This window comes from Macrobrachium nipponense, chromosome 34 (genome assembly GCF_015104395.2).
Source record: "Macrobrachium nipponense isolate FS-2020 chromosome 34, ASM1510439v2, whole genome shotgun sequence".
Taxonomy (NCBI): Eukaryota; Metazoa; Arthropoda; class Malacostraca; order Decapoda; family Palaemonidae; genus Macrobrachium; species Macrobrachium nipponense.
The window spans coordinates 31114435-31120821 of NC_061095.1; the positions used below are offsets into that span (position 1 = coordinate 31114435).

General features: G+C 37.7%; 1 long non-coding RNA gene across 1 annotated transcript; it reads right to left on the reverse strand.

Annotated features, from left to right (window-relative positions):
* Positions 1 to 816: 816 nt before the first annotated feature.
* LOC135208012 (uncharacterized) lies at positions 817 to 2460 on the reverse strand. The gene is made up of 2 exons (XR_010313102.1): positions 2327 to 2460; positions 817 to 1540 (listed from the first exon to the last, which is right to left on the reverse strand). It is a non-coding gene; the product is annotated as an uncharacterized LOC135208012 (long non-coding RNA).
* Between the last annotated feature and the right edge of the window lie 3927 nt (positions 2461 to 6387).

Sequence of the window (6387 nt, forward strand, 5' to 3'; positions counted from 1 at the left end):
AACCTCATTTGCTACAATAGCATTTTGGGTAGTAACCAAGTGCGAGATAAGCCGCTCTTTGTAATCACTACCGCACACCTATTCACCGAAGACAGATGTTTGGGCATATTAAGATACAGCACAAATTTAGTCAGCCCTACCTATAAGGAGGGGAGGCGTTTGGGCATTAGGTTACTTCCAGCGTCCCGGTAACCCCTAGCAGCGGCAACCCCTTTCCTTCCCTTCATAGTACTCCCGTTCATAATCTTGTCCACTTAACTTCAAATCCTCTCCTAGCAATTTTTTAACACCATTCTCACTAGCAATTTTTTAACACCATTCTCAGTAACGAATTACTAAATAGTTAAGTGCTTATATTTTAGTTTAAGATTTTCTAGTCCACCTACTTTCCTCATATGAAACTTTAGTTTACAATAATAATAATTTGGAAATTTATAATTATTAGTAAGTTTACCATTCTCTTAAATTTAGCCTTTAAATTTGATTAATTATAAAAATTTCCGTGGAGCATTTACCAGAACTGTATCAGTGTGCCGGATATTCCCTGAAAAAAGCGGGACGCCATATCTTGAAAAAACGAACCATAGAATCTTGAAAATAATCTCATTACCCAACCTAGCCTACTCTTAACCTAACCTGAAGAATGGAAAAAAAAAATCCCAAACACAACACTGGTGCAATACTAGTATACATCTCTGGAAACTTCCGGGGACAAAAATAAGGAAATCTTCATTATCTTTATTGCAAAGTCACTGACAAGCGACCGTATCTTTACTGCAAAATACAAATGTTAAAATTGGCTAAAAAAACATTAAAAACATTCAATAAAAAGGAATATTTTAAAATCGCGCAGTAACATGTTTATTTACGGAACGGCCGCCTTCGTAGCAGTGTTCACCAATATGTAGTCAGGCGAAGAATTAAAATAATTTTCCGTAGGCTCACATTTACCCACAGCACCAACAGCGTTCCGCTTCAATGTTTCTGTAGATCCTCCTGCAGGTACTGAATAATCTCCACTAAGGGGACAACTCGAATGCACACCAAAAAATCCTGTTCGTGCGAGGTTTGACTTTCGGCAAACTCCAGCTTTCTGCAAACTCCAGCTCTCACTTAAATGACAGACAGATACAGACACTGTCTCATACGGATATAAATTAACAGTTGGCGTTACAGTTTCATGTTCGATATAAGATTTGGTTTCAAAATTAGTCTTAGATACCATAGAAGTTGCCGCTATGTACCGCCACACCTTCGTAATAACCGTAGGGGTGATGCTGGTGAAAGTTTGGGGAGTATCTTGCCCATAAACTACCTTTGGGAAGGAGGTAGTCTCTGACTGACGTTCCGGAATATTCACATCTAGCAGCGTGAAGTACAGCTTCGCTTCGTCTTCCATCATCACCTGACTGACGTTGAAACTAGCTGGACATCGGGAAGGGATTTCGTGGTATCTCAAGCCGCACGCCATGCCGAAGAAAAATACCGCCAACATTTTGATTAATGCCATCTTTGGTTCCAGGTGGGACAGCTCAAAAACCTGAAAGATATAAGACAGAGGAGGAAACCATTGATTTTTATTTATTAATTTATTACTTTTTTTTTGGACATTACCAATTTCCTCACTTTTTAACAGGAAGTTATTTATTTATTTGGACATTACCAATATCCTCACTTTTAAACATGATGTTTACTTATATTTTCAACGTTAAAATATCTACAGCATTAGTGTACACGTTTAAAGTGTTCATGACTGCCAGTGCCCAAATTATAGCAAAAATTTCAGATAATCAAGGAACGGTACAATTACCAAATCTCTCAAAGGACTTAAAACTGACAATCATTCCGAAGAAAAATTGCAACAACCTAAAATGGCAATTGACGCTTTCTTATGTTACTTTACCTACTGAACAAGAATTTAAAGTACTATTTATTCGGACGACTGTAATTATCCCCCAGGGGCCAGTACTAAACACGGCGAAATACATTGGACGCCTCAATCCCTAGTGGATGTCGTATCCGCGGTTACGTTCCCTGCAGTTCGTGTGGAACTATTCTTTAGAATTACCCTGCAAGAAACGTAACCGCGGATACGACATCCACTAGGGATTGGGGCGTCCAATGTATTTCGTCGTGTTTAGTACTGGACCCTGGGGGGTTACAGTCGTGCGAATAAATAAGATTTAAAATTCTTGTTCTGTAGGTAAAACTGCAAAGAAAAACCCCAACTGCCATAGTCTGGCCCGCCGCGGATAGGTACCCTAGATCTACCAATAAATCTTCTACAAAATCTAAACAATCACACAAACCAAAACACCTAACTTACCTTTGGAATAATAATCGAAGAGGATGCTGACAGTCGTGAGTCGTGCTTCTAAATTCTGATTCGTTTCCACAGAAGTCTTTTAAGCACTGTTCCCCCAGGAAAACAAAAACGCGATGTACGACACGAGCTACAACACAGCACGAAGTCCATGATTCAAAGCGCAGCCGCCAGATGACACCGCCAACGACATTCTGTGAAATTGTGAATGGCCGAAGCCAGTGTTGTAGCTGGGTACATTTATGTTGGTCTGCTCTGTCTTTGGTTCTCCATTTAAAGAAACCGAAGCACATTCGTGGTACATCCAGCATTCGACATCAAGTCATTTTATTAATTGTCGAAAAGTCGAATCGTATTAATTTCGGATCATCATTTCGAGTTGGTTTACAAAGTGCCAAAAGTTGACATACAAAATTCTACTGAATTATAACAATCAGTAGGGACTCGTATTCGCTAAAAGTTTTGAGTGAAGAGCATTCAAGGGAAGTTCAGTGTTGAAAGTGATTACGTTACCAGTGTCAATTAAAAAAATGAATATTTATTTCTTTTTTTTTTAGTGGGGATGTATTTTCATAGTATAAATTATATGATGCCTTTTTGGCGAATTAATTTTTTTTAATTAAACGAGAATTTTCGTTTAATGTAAAATTTTGGAACTTTATTTAAGTACTTTGATTTATTACAGAAGCCTATTTTCAGAATATGATAGTTTAGTATGATGCTAGAAGAAATTCTATTATGTCTAATTCGTTGCAAAACATTTAAATTACGATTTTCTTACAGGTTTTCCATACTCTGTTGGTTCGAGATACTTCCAGGCCCGCCGAGATGAACAAGATTGCATAATGTCTACTCAATGTCAGTGTAAGTGTGCCAGACCTTTTGAGAGCTGGTGTCAACCAACTAATTTAGCAGTCCGTGGTAGGGGGAACTCGGCAAGACTAAGGCAAAACAAGACAAAAGCAAGGCAAAGCAAGCCTCAGGCCTCCAATTCTCTCATGCAGATTAAAAAACGAATGCAGTGCTTTTGATTTACCATAAACATTTCAGCGTCCGCTTCAATAGAGGAGCCATTCAGAAAAGACAATCTCTGACTACCGATACTACGAGTACGATCGGCCAAAAGTTTTTATGACCTCCTTTGCTCAAGTGCTGTAAATGAAATTTATACTTTTATACACACCGTGTTTTAATCACCCAGGTTTAAAGCCATTTGCCACTACTACTTATAAACCCTACTTCACACATATATGCAAAGCTCCAATGTGTAGATGACCATATGATGATGAAAGGGAGATGGTGATGGCTTGGACCACCTGATCTTCGCACAACCCTAAGGAGAATATTATATGGCGGTGCCTGATGGGTTCCTGTGGACACAAAAAGAGCCTGACCTACTCAGATGAGATCTTTGAGAGATGATGCTGGAGGTGAATGGAGATTGTGGGAAGATTAAACGCGGGAAAGCCGTGAGTTGCGGAATTTCGCAGGGCGGACTCTGCGTCATTTAGCATTGAAGACGATGCATGTGTACGTGTTTGCTGAAATGTGTTTATCTACAATCATACTTGAAATCATTATCCCTATATTTCATCAAACGTGGGCATTCTGCTTTGCTGTACTTACATAATTAGTTGATGGTATTTCAGGTTTGTTTCTCTTGACTGCTTGAACATTTTGAAGAGTAACAATAATGAACGAAATCGGAAACATTTGCCAGGCATGCATTTATTCACAAGAGCGAAACTTTGCTTTAAAATCAAACGTTTATATCGTAAGGTTAAAACAAAATATTTTGGGTTATATCGACCCAGCTTTACCTAACTTTTACTATTCTTCAATTAACCACTAAGTAAAAAATTATTCTCGATAGTGTTTAAACGTTATTTTGCTTTATTCTCGTCTTGACGGATGTTTCATGGAGTAGTTTTTCAAGATTCTTCCAAATTACTTACTTCAACATTTGCGCTTTGCTAGTGTGTCTGTTTTCATTTATTTATTTATTTATTTATTTTTTGCTATTCAAAACACTATTTCATCCACTTTATGCTTTCCTAAAGAACAAACAGGCATAAAATTGAAGCGCGAGGCAAAAAGGTTTTCCTGGATGTGAAGTTCGTTATAAAAGCGACTGCATAGGATGTAAAGAAATTGATAACAAGTATCAAAACTGCAGATTAATGGCTCACTCATATATTTGTGATTCAAGGATGCACATATCGTAACGGCTGGTTTTGACGATAATCGAAAAAAAAAAAAAAAATCAGCGTCTCGGTCAAACATTCGCGATTCAAGGATGCGCAATGCGTAACTGCCAAAATTTTGCTAATTACGACAAAATTGCCAGCAATTGCCATGAATGTGATGGTGGACGTTTTAAGGATGATGCATGTCGTAATTGCGAGTTAAAATTTGCGCAATCTAATTACGACAAATGGCGTCGCCATTGCATCAGTGTTGTGCATTACGCAATGACGTGGCAACAAATGGCAGTTGGTGCGACTGGATAGTAAACTATGTTTTAGAATTCTAAAAGATCTGCCATCACTTGGTGCACGGGGCCAAATCGGCGACACAGTAACGATTCATGGCGATTGCCCGCGATTTGGCAGTGATGGCATCGTTATGACGTCGTAATTAGAACATTTTCGCCAGTTACGACATACACGGCCTTGAATCGCGAATGTGTGAGTGAGCCATAAATCACTGGAAAAATCTTTTTGTTTTCCACAAATAGTCTGAGAGGTGTGGCGACCGATGAGAATATAAGAATTATGGAGGCATAATGCTGCTCATTCTACTTGAGACATTTTTGGAAGAGTTCTGATTGAAAAGAGATATTTGGTATTTGGTATCATTTATTAATCTATTTGTCACTATTATCTCATTTTATTTAAGCTTCAACCATTAGTGGCAGATTTATATGAATATGAAAACCTTTATTTTGTCGATGGAAAACTCGAAAAACTTCGCTGTCAAAGCATAAAATGTGAGATTATCATTCACGTTTGTATTTGTCCCCAAACACCTTTTTCTGTCGCAGTGCAAAAAAAAAAAAAAAAAAAAAGTAGACTCGGCAATTTTCTCTTATGTGCCAGATTCCGTTACTAAGTTTAAGTTGCTTTTGCACGAAAGTTTAGTTTTCAAAAATGTTCATTCATAATTAAATATTAGAGAAGTATTAATTAATCATTTATAATTTTACTTAAAACAAGTTGATAACGATTTTCTCAAAGGGTCCATATAATTTTTTTTTCTAGATAATTCCAGACTGTTTTAGTTATTCGGAACTGCGTAAATTCTTCCTAGTGGCTTCAAACAGAGTAAGCTCGAAAGTTTCTGAGCGAGCAATGAAGGCCCCTACACACACGAATAGTAACGCCCGCAGGGGGTTGTTGGCGGGGGCACTTGGACACGTGCCCCTCTCTAAGTCGAGATAGAATAAAAAATGTATATATACAATGTCTCTCCACAACGAACAAATATTTCAGAAGAGTTTGTTAAGAAATATACTGTTAGTCAACAAACTAGGCAAGTGAGACTCGGGCTATTACCGTGATACGAGATGGGTAGAAAGACATGATGCCATTATAATATTGAAAAAGAAAATGTTGCCATGCATGATTAAGTTGCTTGAGAAAATAATGCTAGACATTTGTTCAAGAAATTGGATTTTGAATTTGTTGTATCTGTTTGCATATTAGAAGCGATTCTTAATGAAATTAAACCCCTCTCTCAACAATTGCAATCAACACAAACTGATATGCTTGAGTGCTCAAACAAGATCAACGTCATAGAGCAGAATGTTACTGAAATGCGAGCTAATGACATAGTAGGCTTCCAAAATTGTTTCGAATCTGCCACAGAAATTTCAAGGACCTTAAATATTGACGTTAAAATGCCCAGAGAAGCTATCAGTGAGCGATACAGATCTAAACTACCATATAGTAATGTAGATCAATTTTATAAGAGAGTCATGTTTTTGCCATTTTTGGATTTCGTCATTGGTTAGCTTCATGATAGATTCGCTTATTGTAAGTGCTACTAGGTCAGTTGCACCACAT